Below are 15,598 nucleotides of genomic sequence, written 5' to 3' on the forward strand. Positions count from 1 at the left end.
TTGAATCCTCCTGCAAATGTAAACAAATACATTCATGAGAACAGGAAGGTAAACTCTGTGGGATATTCATGGCTGCAGTGACAAATCAATTAAAAATAGTCTTTTGTTGTTGATTTTTTTCAAATTAAACCATCCTGCCCTGTAGTGTGTAGCACCTAAAGCAAGAGCAGCTTGGGGTCTGCACAGCCAGGAGAAGTATTTATAGGAGGGTTTGGGATCTCACAGTTGCCGGGATCTGGAAGGAACATGCCGGTTCTCTGCACCATGAACTCATTCTGCACTGTCATTGCTTAAAATAATGATTTTAAACCTCCTGTTCGTCTTCTTGATTAAAGGCTCTCACATGGAAAGACTTCCCTCACCCAGGAGGGACTCCCCTGGCAGGCTGTCAAAGGAGGAGTAAAAAAAACCAAAACCATTTAGTTTCGCTCTCAGTTAACTGGAAGCAGAAGCATCTGCGATCCTTGTTCTGCATGTGGTTGGTCTGGGCATTTCCCTCCAGCCTGGGTGAGGCTCTGGTCTTTGGAGCAGGGGCTGCTCCGGCTGCTCCTGGCAGGGCTCACCCAGCTGGCTGACTCAGGAAGGCTCGGGAGCAGGACTAAGGCTTTTAGGGAGTGCAGTTACTGGTGTTTAGAAACTGTGAGTCGTATTTGCTCTCTGTCTGCCAGAGTCATACCTGTGTGAGCGCAGTAACGTCAGTGCCTGGATGCTGCAGTCAGTGGCCTATAAATGGCACCCCGAAAGCATGAGCCATGTCTCCTGTGTAGGACTGAAAGCCATGTCTGGGACTCCAAGGAGGGAAGGGGAGAGCATGTAATACCTGGGACATTTTATAAGGTGTGGTGCTGACTCAGGTTGGCTACAGCCAAATCTTAGGATTTTGCAGACCAATAAACAGAATTAACCAGTAATAACAACAAACCTCCACGACTTCGACATCAACAGCACAAAGTGGCCTCTGCCATACCATGTAAGATCACTGGGCACCAAACCTAACACCCTGTTTCAGGAGGAGGATGCAACTTGGAGCTGTAGGGCTTGGGAGCCACTGCAGTTAGCTCTTTCCCCAGTAAAGAACGAGAAGGGAATATCTCAGCACAATGATAAACATGTGCCCTGTGGCTTTGGGTAGCCTTACCTCTATCTGGAGATCTGCCTTGGTCCTCAGCAGGTAGTTATCAAGCTCAGTCATGAAAAGATTGACATCAATTAATAAATTGGTTGCATTAAAACTAAGCCTGCTTACCACTAGCACCGATACACGAGATTACTAGATGCTATTACAAAATCAGTTCCTCCTACAGGAGGCATGGTGCAGAGGGAAAGAGTTGCAGCTGGAAGCGTCAGCGGTGCTGCAGGGCATGAGGAGGGGATGGGGGCTGCCCCTGCACTTGGCCGTGCTCGGTGCTTAGTACTGCAGCCTCTCTTACCTCCACACAGTCCAGTGCTCTTTTGATGCAAAGACCTGGCTTTCCTTTGAGCTGGATTTATAGAGAATGGTGGAAGTTGGGGCAAATTCCTTGTACCTTCTTTGCCACTCACATGGCTGTAGAGAGAAGGCACCACCAGGGAAGGCAAAACTGGATTTGCTGTTTTTAGTGACAAACATCACCAGTCTGAATGATTAAAAAAATGCTATCCAAGTGACAAATTTGTTAAAAGCTAATTCTCTTCTTTTATATGTAACACAGCCATTTATTCCCATCATCAGTAGAAACCTTATAGAAGGTATAATTATATGTAATTAACTTTTTTCTTTTTTTTTTTTTTTAAACCAAATACCTAAAAACTTGTGATCTCGGAAAAACAAGCTGTGTTAGAAGGGGAGAGCTGAATGTGGAATCAAAATCATAGTCTATTCTTGCTAATGAATGTGCTCCACAGAAAATGCACCCTGGGTCTTTCTTCCCTTGAAAAAGAGCAGAGGCCCTGACAAGAAATATCCAGAATATTATGAACTTTACCGTTGTATAGTGAATATAACTGTATAGACTGTTTCATAGTCGTAGGTACAATACATGAGGTGCTTGAGAAGTGGATGATTAAATTTCCTGGTGCTATAGGACAGCATTACTGGTGAGTCTGTGCTCTCCTCATCCTCGTAAGGGAAGGGTCGAGGCTCCAGTGCAAGGGGACATGTCTGAAGGCAGTGTTGACTCATGTAAGACATTTTAAAAGAGAAGTAGGATTATAGCTGTAAAAATTAGGTAACGCTCTCAAATTCCTCACCTTCCCATCACTATAGGGACAAAAATCCTTTAATTTTTTTAATGGTATGGACTGTACTTAGACTGTACCTGAAAGGGAATATTTTAAGGGAATTGACAGTAGTTCTTGGAGAGAGAATAGCTGCACGCTCTCCCTGGCCCAGCTGGGGAACAGGTGCTGAGGCTATAGAGTTGCCTCTGGATTCAAATGGTTTTTTCACTGATGTGATAATAAAACCTGTGCAAAGAAACGGGTGAAAATAAATGCTGCATTTTCAATGCAGATGGTTTTGTGACCAAAATTAAAGACATCGCAAAGACAAAGAATGAAAGTTTGCAATATTGGGGATGCTTAGCTTCATGGGCAAAAATAAATGTATGTCTGAATCATAGAGTCAGAGAATGGTTTGGGTTGGAAGGGATCTTAAAGATCATCTAGTTCCAACCCCCTTGTCATGGGCAGGGACACCTCCAACTGGACCAGGATTACTCAAAACTTCATTCAGCCTGGCCTGATCCTTTGAGTTATGAGGTCTACTAAGATTTCAGTTACAGAGATCAAATGAGTGCTTATTGTAATGGCATTTCTAGGCTGTGAGGCAAATAATATGGCTAAAACTATAATATAATTTACACAGTAAATTTACAACATTATATAAACCTCGTCTTGTCTTCGGATAGCCATTGTCTTCACATTTCCCTGTCTCATCATGTGTCCTTCCTCACTCAGTTAAATCCAATTGAGACAAGACGGTTTTCAGGACAGAGATGTCTTTTACATGTGTGGGCACACGTATGTACCATACCCACTGACAGCTCTGTATGCAGTAAGCTCCAGAAGTCTTGCTGCTCCTTTGGCAGTGCGTTGAATGCGATGTGCTCAAACACATGCCCTGGGGATCCATGACTGGGCAGCTTGCTACCTGTAGCGTGTCACCCTGTTCTGCTCTGAGAACCTGCTGCCCCTGTTTCCAGCACGTGCTGAGATGTGGCACCGGTCAGAAGCATCTACTGCTGTTGCCAGAGGAAGGGAAAGGGCTCTGGTAGGCAGTCACGGGCAGCAGCCTTTGAAATCTCCCTGCTACGAGTTGTTGGAGTTCCCCTGCAGGCAAGAGGCTCTTAAAGTTTGATTTAGAAAAGATTATTTATCATTCTACAGCTAAATGCCCAAAGTATGTTTTTTCACTGCAAAGGAATTCGGGTAATATTTCTAAGTCTTGTCTGTATCAAAGAGTCACCTGAAGTGACCCTCAGCTCACAGAATACTGCACCTCCACCTGAAGAGGAGTTTCACTTGATTTAACTTACCCTTGCAAGCCTCGGAGCCCACAGGCAGCCAGTTCTTGGCTGGTTGTGGGTTAGACAGGATGCAGCGGTGGCACAAACAGTAGGGTCATTGCCTGGGACTGTGGTTTGGGGATGAAGAGGGATTCTCAAAGCTTCTCCTTTGCATGTCCTCAAATGGGAAAGAACAGATTGTGAAAAAGGAGTAAAAGTCAGCTGGAACATTAACAAAACCCCAGTAAACTGTAGCATTATCTCTTTATTGTAGATACACCATGATTCTATGAGTAGGCTGTGTTCTTACTACAATTACCGCATTTTTAAAATGACATGTTAGTAGCAAAAGTAACATTTAAAAGTAAAGTTCAGTGTAGATAAAGACCAAACCACCGTTCCTACTCCTACTTACCCTGTAAGTAGGAAAAAGCCATTGAAAGTTACAGCTATGCCAACAACTAAACTCATAGTACAATGAAATTCTGCAAATAGTATTTAAGCACTGACGGGAGGCCCTGATCATTTCACACACTGAGCCTGATGTAAGGATACTTTTTCAGCATTAGGAAATCTATTGCTAATTAAAGTTTCATGGCAGTTTGCATATGTGAAGCACTATATAAATGCCGAGTATGATTCAGTTGTCAGTATCTGAACATAAATTGCATTTCACACAGGCTTTGGGATAAGAAATTCCATAACATTTGGCAAAATGGCTTATGCGTTCCCAGTAATTTTACATAAAATCTATTCATAGTGTCCATTGACTGGAAACAATATATATGATTCTTTTAGTTGAACTACTTAATTCAGCAGATAACCACTGCTGCTTCATAGTTCATGGATGAGAATTTAAGAGAGCAGCTGAGGCATACATTTGAATTTGATTAATGACAAAGGAACCATTTCAGAGGACAGAGGACTCACTGTCCACTTAGCTCATAGTACAAAACAAAACGTCAAAGCGACCACTTTCAGTTCAATAGTAAAACAAGAGCTGGTCCTGCCCTGCCCCGAGCACAGCCAGTCTTCTACGGAATGAAGGCACAAGGAGGTGTGATAGATGCTTGAACGGTCCTACCAAATTCAAACTGCTGACAGTAATTTTTCTGACATTCAAAGTGAGGCAGTGCTTATAGCTTCTGGTTTTGTTTTTCTTTCCTACTTTTGATGATACCAGAGTTGTTAGGGCCCAATGCTGCACTCTTTGCGCATGCAAAATAAAAGCAGATAAATGGCTGCGAATAGCAAGTTTTCCCAGTGCTGTGTAAAATACTTGGATGAGGACTGAGTTTGGAGAGAATATTGTCCCGGCAAGGTAGGGAGGCCACCAAAGCGCTGTGCCGCTCCTGGTGCTGGCTGGCACTTGCTGGGATGAGCTGGGGTGTCTCCGTCCAGCTCTGCCTCATGCTGCCTGGACTCTGCTTAGAGATCTGAAGGCAATGCAGAAACCTGCTGCCAGCAGGGCCAGCACAGAGAGGACAGCAGCCGGAATAGAGCCAGAACTGCAGCCACCGAACAAAAGCACCTGCAATGTGCCTGTGAAGGGAAGAGATGGGAAAACTGCCATGGAGGGCCATTATGGAGTATAGCCTTAGCACAGCAATTACCAATGAAATACAGGTGACTGTGATAAAATAATTGCCTAGTAGTCTCTAAAACTGATTCATCCAGAGATTTCTAACAGCAGAAAATTTCTTTCTGATGTTATTTTATGTAATAGTGTTAGCATTCACTCAAATAATGAAATACTTTAAATTGCCTATTTTTTCTCTGCACTGTCTCTCAAGAGATTCAGTCGCAATGCTCTGGGATGTTTGCTCATCAGAAAACGATAGTTTGAACTCAAGGAGGAAATTATTGCAATGCACAGAGTAACAGAATGGGCTCTCCTTGTCCATTGCTTTGGAGATTTCACTCAGAGAGCTGTAAAACCAGACCCGGGAACTCCTGGTACTAGTTATTTCCTGAATAATGTATTTTCTCTTTTGCTTTCCTGTTTTATGCTTCTTCAGGGCAGACCTCCTGTAGATCTCTCAAAGTTACAAGGAAGTCCGGTCCAATACCACTGTTGAAGTGAAACCCTAAGGCTCAGCACCAATTTGCCTGGAGAGATTTCAAAGTTAGAACCCAGTCTCGTGGAGGACCAACAGCTTAAACTCTATGCTTTTCTTACATCTTCTGTCTGAGCAAGAGAGGCCTGAGACTTGTAAGACTTCTTTCCGCTATCAGTACATCTGCAGAGATAATGAGAGTGTATTACAAACACACTATGCCTTTCCTGAATGTTTTTATTAAATACAAAATACTTTAAATGCTCCTGGTGGAGCTGAATGACTCACAGAACTGGTAATGGGATTAGATCATTGGTTCAAGACTAGTTCAGGACCAATATCCTGTAATCTGATATATGTGGCTAAACCCTGTTTATGGCAGTGGGGTTTGGTGGAGAGATCCTGCCTTTCTCCTGCAGATCTCAATGCAGGGGGTAGAAGAACACAGGGTAATAAGCATTGGCATTTGATCATTGGGTTTGCTCATGTTCTCATTTCTGTTCCCAGTTCGTGTTCTCATTGCTGGGTCACATCATTAAATAAATAGAAGCTTTTAAGTAACTGCACAGGGAAGAAAGCGAGCTGTTTTGTTCCTGCAGTGCCTCTAGCCCAGTGGGAGCCCCACAGGGATTCCAGCTCTGGCCAGCAGTGTCTGGAGCTACCGAAACTTGCTCTTTAGACATGGAAGAGGGGACACATCTCTGCTGAATGGTGAGTTGTCAGACCATGCAGGAGGGTCCTGCAGCTGCTCAGCCTTACAAATCAGCCTGGGTCATGCTGATTTGTGATTAAAGGCTTTCAAGTTTTATTCATCCACAGTCCAGATATGAGACCTGTGTCATGACTGACCTGTGGTTTTCTGGAGCTTGTCCATACTGTTCTTTAATGCTAACTTGGGAATATCTTCAACATGCTGAGAGATTTTCATGTTTTCTGTCTCTGAACAGTAGGCATAGTCATTTTGTCTCATTCTCTTACAGGATTTTTATTACTTTTGATACGGAAGGATAGCATCTTTTTCTTCTCATTTAGTGCAAGAAAGCCTTGTTATGGCCAAGAGGGAAAGCTTTCAAATTGCCTGAAGCTGATAAATTTCAGAAGATAAAAGTTCATATCCACATTGGCCAAGATAAAGATATTCTAATTGTATTTTGGGAGAGAATCAGTGTTGTCACCATTTCTTTCTTTTGAAGAGCTTATGGAAGGAGAATGTAAAACCTGGGCCTTCACAGTTTGTCACCACTTTCATGTCATCTTTGGAAACAACAAGAGTCCTCACTTTATCTTCCTGTCCAGCATGTAACCGCCACTATATCCGTATTCTTTCTGCTCTAGCACTTTTTTTTTCCCATCATGCATATTTTAAGACAACCTAGGGATTTAAAAAATATTCTAGCTTATTTGATATTAGTGTCTAGGACCCACAGTAGTGCCAGAATGCCACCAGAAGTTACAGCATGTCATCAATAGTTACAGAATGCCCCTTCTGCAGTGCGGGAGAGGGACAGCACTCATTGAAGTTCTAGACGCAGCCTTGGATGGGGGTAAAATTCCTGACCCACAAACTGCCTTCTCTTCCTGGGCCAGCTACATGAGGTTTTTGGATTTTAAGAGGCTATAGAAGTAGCTGAACACTGGAGAATTAAATTGCGTTTGTCTTCAGTTAGTTATTTCATGAGATTTCTGAAATCTCCTAAACCTGCCTGCGAGTGGTCTTTGGGGTGGAAAGGAAGGAGGCAAAGAGGAATGAAGCATCACTATTTCTGCCATCCCCTGAACAATCCTAGGAATAACTGAGTTTAAGGAAGTTATATATATGCACATATATATGTATATAAAAATATATAGCTGGGTATTATATATTTATATATACATATATTAAATATATATTTAAATCTATAAAAATATTAGATATTATATTTTCTATATGTAATACATATTGTATATAGTTCTATTTTAATAGTATATATATTCCAGATTAAAAATACATATAAAATTCTATACTCTCTATGCCTTTTGCTATTCTGTTTCTGGAAATTATAGGCATCATCCTCTTCTCCCCCATTCGCCAAGACTGCTGTGACCTGAACACACCACCACCATTTCTGCTCACAGCCGGGTCTGTCTATCTCCTCCCACAAGTCCCCTTTTTCTTTCTTTCCTAGGTTTTCTATTCCTGATAAAATTGTTATTCTAGTTTCCAGCTCTTCCTAAATGACTTGCAGAAGGCAGTGACAGGTTGCAATTTTAAATCCACTTAGCTATTTTTTTTCATGAATAATCCTGTTTGACAGGCTTTCCTCCCCTCCCTCCTTGTCATTAAGCATGGCTGCAGTTCAGGCTGAGCGAAGAGCAGGCTAATTGTTTTGGTTAAGGACACAAATGAGAGAGAGAGATATTTTCAGTTACTGTAGCCAAAGCAGAAACAACCGAGCTGGTGTCCAAAATCTAGCTGAAAAGTTGTTTGATTTGTTATGTACCATGAACATTTATTAATTAATTTTTGGATTGACATTTGAATATTGTTTCACTGCTGGTAAAACAGAATATGGATGCCTTTAAACTGTTTATGTTCAAGGCCCAGCAATTAGAGCAAATGCAGATGAAATCACTTGCTCTGTGCAAAGTTGTAATTTTATTCATATAGTTCTTAACTGTGATCATGAATATATTTTTTGTTAATGCTTATGTTAATGTTTTCCAGTAGCATAAATTATGCAATCTAATAATCTTAAATTAAATTCCTTCCTAAAGTGAATATGAGTCTGAAGTAAAATGAGTGGTTAGAAAATGAGCGCAGATCTCCATCTAACCTAGCCTACTGTATGTTGTGCTGTGCAGAGGCAATGAGCAAAGCGCTGGCTCCAGGGCTCTGGCCACCCCTTTCCAGCTGGACTTACTCAACACTTCACTCATGAGCACAACTGGCCTGTCTATGCAAGTGTCCACATTTATTGCACAGAAATGCTTTCTATGGCTTAGTTAACTTGATGCATCAGAGACAAGCCAGGAGAGAGTGAGGAATGCACGGCAGAGAAGAGGCAGCATGCTCAGCGCACTTGCTGTGCATCTGACGCCTTGTGACCTGGTGCCACTGGGTGCCAAAATCGATGGCTTGCGATTCAGGAAAGGAAAACCTTCCCTGTCACCTAAAGTATACCAGGATGTTACTGGGCTGATGCAAGCATGGGCTCACTAGGTATTTGTGTGGGCTGTGGATCTCATACAAGTCTCTCTGCGTTTCCACTGATGTTGTAGGTGGCTGTAGTGTATAGTATTATATATGTAGTATATATAAAACATACACTGAATGGAAAGAAAAGGTGCCTAGATAAACCTAGTCTATACACGTGGAGTGTTGTTCCATATGTGCTTAGAGAAATACATGCACTATGTTAGCTAGCAACCAGACATCAAATCATGAACAGGCAGCAGTGGAGGATGACCAAAGGAGCTACAAGCCACCCGAGCGTACCATCCATTGCTCGGGCACAACTGAAGGATACATCTTTGCTAAGTTGGTGAAGACAGACCCAAACTTACTCTGCCTGTCCTCTGAGCTGGTAGGACACATCCAGTCCAGAAGCCAAATATTTGCACTAGAGGTGTTGCACCAAAGCAATACCCCTTTCTTAGCATGGCGCAAGCACAGCCACGTGGCTGTTCTGCTTCTTCACTAGAGCTAGGTCAGATCTAGCAATGGACAATGTAAATATGAGTCTGTGGGTGCACAACTCTGCAGACATGAATTTATACCTGGACTCATCCCTTTTACACGCTTATGGAAGATGCTTATGTTAGAAGACAGATTGCCAGAGTTCCTCTCTACTCAACTGATGGTGAGAAAATTCAAGATTTGGGCAGATGAAACCCCAGCTAAGTGAATGTCATCTCAGACTGAATTGTTCTCTGAGTGTGCCAGAAGTTAACAGGGACGGACCTAGGTACCTGTATTTGAGAAAATTATAAGGTTGAGATGTGTTTATTCTGCCTGGCCACACTCCAGTTTCAGTTATCTAGTAACAGCTGGTGGCTCTCAAACCCCACCACATTTGCCCTGAGTTTTCTTGCCTCCTGACTCAGGCTGTGGCCGTGGGGAAGGGATACCCTGCGTGGTGCCCCCACCCTGGGGTGTTTCATTCAGCACAGGCACACCTGCCCATGTCTCGGGGCACTGTGGGGAGCTTCACCGAAAGAGGTGGCAGGGATGGCCCTTGGAGCGAGAACGCTCTACAACCCAAAAACATGTGTAAGGCAATATAACACTGATGCAGCCGAGAACTGTCATTTGGGCTGTGACATTTTTCTTGAAGTTTTCTTCCTAAATTAAGCAGGCATCCTTCAACAGGCATTGCCAGGTACTTGTCATTTTTATTGTGGGCAGCCTCCATTGTGCCAATGCCTTTTACAGGCCAAATGATGTTAGTCTTTTCCTCTTAGTGTTTTTGACAGGAATTTTGAACAGGTTGGAATTAATGCAATGAATGTTGTGTATTAACAACTGTTAACCTAGCTAAATGATCAATTGTATGTATTTGCACTGTTGCATCCCTTCATATTGAAGTAGCCAGGGAAAATTAATTTATTTTACTCCTTATTGATTAGTTTAAAAGGTTTTTTGCTAACCCTGTGCTCTGGAAAAGATATAAACCTAGTTATTTTGAAAAGCTAATGGAATTTTTCGAATTGTAATGGACACATCCAATTGCCATCATGTTTAAGGACTATTTCCCTCACATCCAATTGTCCAAGTGATCAACACACACAGCACATGCACTCTGATATGTTTATTATTCTAGAGGAGAGAGAGAAATAAAAAATAACCTCCTGTTGCCTTTTAATTGCTCATTTCCTGCTTAAGACAGCAAATGCCATTTTGCTGTCTTATAGGATAGATAAATGGGTGGGATGGTTTTTGCACTCCATTAAGGCAGCAGTGCTTTGATTAATTATTACAGAAGCAAACTGAAAAAATAATTATTAGAAAGTAAGCTAGAGGTAGCATTATTTTCTTAAGCAAGTAATAAATGCAGATGATTTCCTCCAAATGCATAAAGGTTCCAAAGTCACATAACGTGGCACTAATTGATTCAATTCTTACGTGCTGCCTGCTGAGCAGATGGGTTTATACTTGTGCTTCAAACCAGAGGCTTGGGAACTAAGTGGATAAAAGCTCTGGCCTTTCACCTCAGGTGCAGCTTTGGTTTAATGATGATGTGGGGCTTGTCTTTCTCAACAGTTTGGACTCTTTATGTACGGAAGTTCATTCCTGACTTCTTATTTACATACAATTTACACTTAATTGCCTTTAAAAATTTTGTTTCTTTACCGTTTACATGGGCTTGTTAAATGCCTGAGCTTTGATTAAGGGCAAAATATCTAATCTAGATGCTGAGAATTCAGCTCCAGGATGGTGCAAATATCACATAGAAAAACTAGTGACATGGCACAAATTATCTCCCTGGGGTGGACAAAGGCTGGGAACAGTGGAAGCATACAGACCACGAATCCCAGTGGTACCTGAGCGCTGCTGTTGAAGATGCTGTGGTGGTGCTTGGGGAACCATCACTCAGGAGTACCCAGCACTGTAAATCCATCTGCTAGGCACGGATCCGAGCATTTGACAGCTGGGTGAAGTGTGTGGGGGGTGTGTGTCTGCGGTGTGTGGTCCCTGAGTGATGGAGCCGCAGGTGCTAGATGAATGCTGGGGAACCCCACTGCTGCCTGGATGTGGACCAGGGACGCGGCCCTGCTTTCTCACCTGGGAGAAGAGCAGACATCAGTCTGTATCAGCGAGAAAAAACCTATCTGAAAATTTCCCTATCAGAGGTGAAACTCACCTTTGAATGACAAAGCCACCCCTTCCAGGGGAGGGAAAAGCAAAGAAACCTAGTTTTCACTGACCTGCTAGGAGTAGATATCCATGCGAAGCTGCAGCTGTAGAACTGCTGTGGTGCAAACAGTTCTCCCAGAATAAAGGTCTTTGGCTCAACTCAGCTCCTTCATTGCACTGAGGAGGGTGGCTGTCAGGAGGAGGCTTTAGTGAGTGCTAGCAGGGCACTACCAACCAGCTTTTCTTACAACTCTAGCCGCCTTTCACCTGGAGACGAATGAACATTTTTAGCTCTCCACATGCTGTTTGTGGATTAAGTCACACAAAAAAATAAGCAAAGCTCTTAAAACTAATTAACGGCTACCACTTATAAAAGTTCTTTGAGTATCAATACAAACTGCTGCTCCACTCATCTCAGTGTGCAGCATTTTCATGTTATCAAGGCAGAGAATGAAGCAAGTGGGAGTTGGGCGCAGGGAGTTTAATCAGGCTCTGTGGGCTGAACGCAGTCCTCGGCGCAGCGCTGGATCTCACGCTTAATAAATAATTGTGACAGATGTTGAGAAATCTGAAAGCTCGTATTTTAATGTGGTGCTAAATTCAAGTAGACGTGTCTACAAAATAAAAAATGAGAGCGCGCTGACTGAGCCAGTGTAAATGTGCTGAAATTTCATCATTAAGCATCTATTTAAGCACCTTTGAGTTAATGCTTTTGGGATCAGGAGTCAGAGCCGTGTGTGTTTGGTGCTTGCGCAGGCACCGGGACATGGTGCGGTTCCACGGGGAGCTGATGGGGTGATATGGCAAGAGACCACCAGTACCGAGCTGCTCTGAGTCCCAGGGGGAAAGCGACAGTGCTTGAAACACATTCAGCCTAACAGAACTGCCTTTTGTCTTTTTTCTCTGCCATTATAGTATCTGTGTGTCAAGCTTGGTGCTTAAGCAAAGCTTAAAGCTGATGGTATATAGGAAAGGCCAGACCCATCAGTTGTTTCCACGATAGTTTTTCTGTGATTGTTCATGCCAGCAGAAAACTTAGACTGAAATGTTCCCTGGCCCTGCATGGAACAGGTCTCTTCTGGCGGTGGTGCTCAGGAGAGGAGGGCAGGTTATTTCTGTCACCTTCTCCCAGCAGCCATTGTGGTTAAAACAGGGCACTGTCCCTAGCCAGCATCCTTCATCTCCCATGGAGAAGATAATTAGAAAAGCAATTATTTAAATTGTTTGGAGACCTTCCAGATGAAATACCTACTGCCGGAGAAGAGTGAAGGTGAAGGAATGTTTCCAGAAAACAAACTTACACACTTCACATATCCAAGGGATGAATAAGGGGTTTGCCTGGTGACTGATGCTTGTGGAGCCTGACTCATGTAAGCTGCATGAACTGGAGTCAGCGGGGTTACTTAAACCTCAGTCTGCAAAGGGCTGGGTGATAAATTTCAGACTTTGATTTGGCTACGGGAATAAGCCAGAAATGTAGGTAAGGTCACAGACTGTACTTCATTTCATATTTCTGGTGTTAGCACTGCAATCAGCACATTAGCAATCTACCCTTGAGAAGTGTTTGGTTTTGTGCTGTCTTGTCTTTGCATTTCTGGGATTGCTCAATCACGTGGAGCTAAATTTTATTTTACTGGAAAGAGACTCTCATTAACTTCAATGAATGGCTTATAAATCCAGCCCAGATTTACTTTGGGTTTCTTGCACTGGGGCAAATTCTGTGCTGATCAGCCCCTGTTCGGTCACAGAGATGTTAGTGGTTGCACAGCAAGTCCATATACAGTGATCTGAGCTGAAATCAAGTCAGTCTCTAGAGAGGGCAGCTGAGAACCTGTGCAGACAATCTAAAATTCCTTGCACCCTCTTAATAAAAAAGTGTCAAAGTTCCTTGAAATCTTAAGTAATCCTTTACCCTATTGGTCAATTGGGGGAATTTTTGGTGGTTTCTCTGGACCCAGGCTGGCACAGGACTGGGAAAGGGAAGGGTTTCCAAGGTGGTTGACCCTTCTCTTTCTTGCTGTGGGGTGAGCCAGCCCTGTCCATCCCTCCTAAAGACCTTTGGCTTGTTTCTTCACAATGCCCTGGAAATGAGGATGACTCAGGCAGGGTATTAGCGGCATGAGAATACTTAAAATCTTATAAACATTTAATTCAAATGTATGGTCGTTTTTACGGTTTGTTAGTGTTAAGCTAAGCTCCGTTTGTGTATTGTGTTTGAAGGTCTATTGCAAAGCCCCTGAGTTAACACTAATCCCCTCAGGATCTCTCTTCAGCAGAGGGGACTGCTGACAGCTCGGAACAAAGTTAAGCAAATTGCCCTAAACAGGGTTATCTAGTGAAGGGAGCAGGGAGGGCAAAATCAGGCTGAGGTTTTACATCTGTAAACAAAAGTCTCCCCCAGCCCGGAGGGTTTGAAGCTGGGAAGGTCCCGTCTGACACATGCAGCCGTAATTCCAGCCGCTTCTTCCTTGCAGGCTGGAACAATGGGAACATTGAGGCTCAACAACCCATCGGGAGGTTTCAAGCACCATTTGCTACTCTTGTTTACAGTCTCGTCTATTTTAAAATCAGCTCTCTTAGGCAAACAAGGTGACAAAAAGAGTCAGATCAACAAACAGGATTAGTCTTCTGGTAGGGGTGTGCAAGCACTTTGTCAAACAAAAAAAAAAAGATGTTGAACATTCAAACCGGAGAACATCCAAAATGGTGAGCCCACGTCTGTTTACCTTCATAAGCACTGCATTTATAGGTCTGTAATTGAAACTTTCCAACCACTAAGGCAAGACCACGGCTGAGAGGAGTCAGAGCTAGGGATGGGAGATGGGCATCAGAGGGATGGACACAGTGGCAGATCATGGTGCTGAGGAGGGGATTTAGGAGAGGCTCCCGTTTCCCACCATGCAAGTGAACACTCTTGTAAGGATGTGACACACACGGCTTTGTCTCATTCACAGGAGCACTGCTATCACTTTTCACGCATACCTTGGTCTGCACTATAAAAAACAGTGAATTTGATAGGAATTGGTCACTTTGGCCCAGATCCAACAATATCTCAGCAATGAGGACAAAGCAAGAAGAATTCAAGAACTTGGTCAGCAGCTGGTGGAAATCGTTGCAATTCCACTGGCTTCCACTGAGTTACCCCAAATTATAAATACTGAGTCCTGCGAGAGTTTCAAGCACTGGGGACTATGGCCTAATGCCACCTTATTGATATGTCTGCCACTGTTTTGTTCTTAACCAAATAACAGATAAGCATTTGGTCTCAGTTGTGGTGTGGGATCAAAATTTTTTCTGAAGTGAGTGAGCAACTGCCGGCTTTAAAAGCAGCTCTTCTTTATCACCAGGCAGGACTGCAACCCTGTCTCTGAACCCCGCATGAACTGAAGCCTCTCCTGACAGGTTTAGCTGTTGGTCGCAGCCACCAGGTACAGGAATAAATGGTATATTATTTACCTGAGTTGTTAGTTGGAGGATTTACATAAGTATCAGAGAGAGGATTTTCAGCTGGTTTGAGAACAAAGTCGGCTGCAGACTTTGCTGGAGGCAGAAAGCAGCGCTGCCCAGCTTCCTCGCCCACTGGCACAAATACTGTGTAACCAAAACCACAAATGCTGTAATAATGGTATATCCAGTGCTGGAGTTCAACACTCCACCCTGCTGCCTGCAGCTGTGTTCCTGTCGTGTTCGCTGGCCCGGGGAACATTGTGACCCGCACACAGCTAAGCCCTGCGCAGGCTGGTAGCCAGTGGAGACCAGCTTGAAGTTCAGGGCTGGAGAGGGAGGAAGAGCGATCCCTCTTCATCCTCCTCTCCCACACATGTCAGTGCGAGCCATAGGGTTTGCAAGCACTGCCCTCCGCGTCTGACTCTCCCTCCCTGCTTCTCAAATCAGTAAGTATCTGCCAGGCTGCTGCAAACATCAATTTTAAACCTAACGTTTGGAGTTGCTGCGCATTAAAGAGGGGGGTTTGTCATTTGAATGAGAGTCAAATTGGTCTAGGGTGTCTTGCACAGAGAAACAGCCACAGAGAGCAGGAACCCTGAACAACGCAGGTCCCTGCAGGGCTGGAGCCAGGAAGACGGCAGCCAGTGGCCTCGGTGGAGAAGAGCAGGACACCACGTTGCCAAGCCTGGCACAGGCAGCCTCCCGAGCAGGGCTGGAGCAGCTAGCACATGAGAAGGTCTCAGCTGAGGTCAGCACCGGCTGCCCACCCTCACCAG

This window comes from Numenius arquata, chromosome 9 (genome assembly GCF_964106895.1).
Source record: "Numenius arquata chromosome 9, bNumArq3.hap1.1, whole genome shotgun sequence".
NCBI lineage: Eukaryota > Metazoa > Chordata > Aves > Charadriiformes > Scolopacidae > Numenius > Numenius arquata.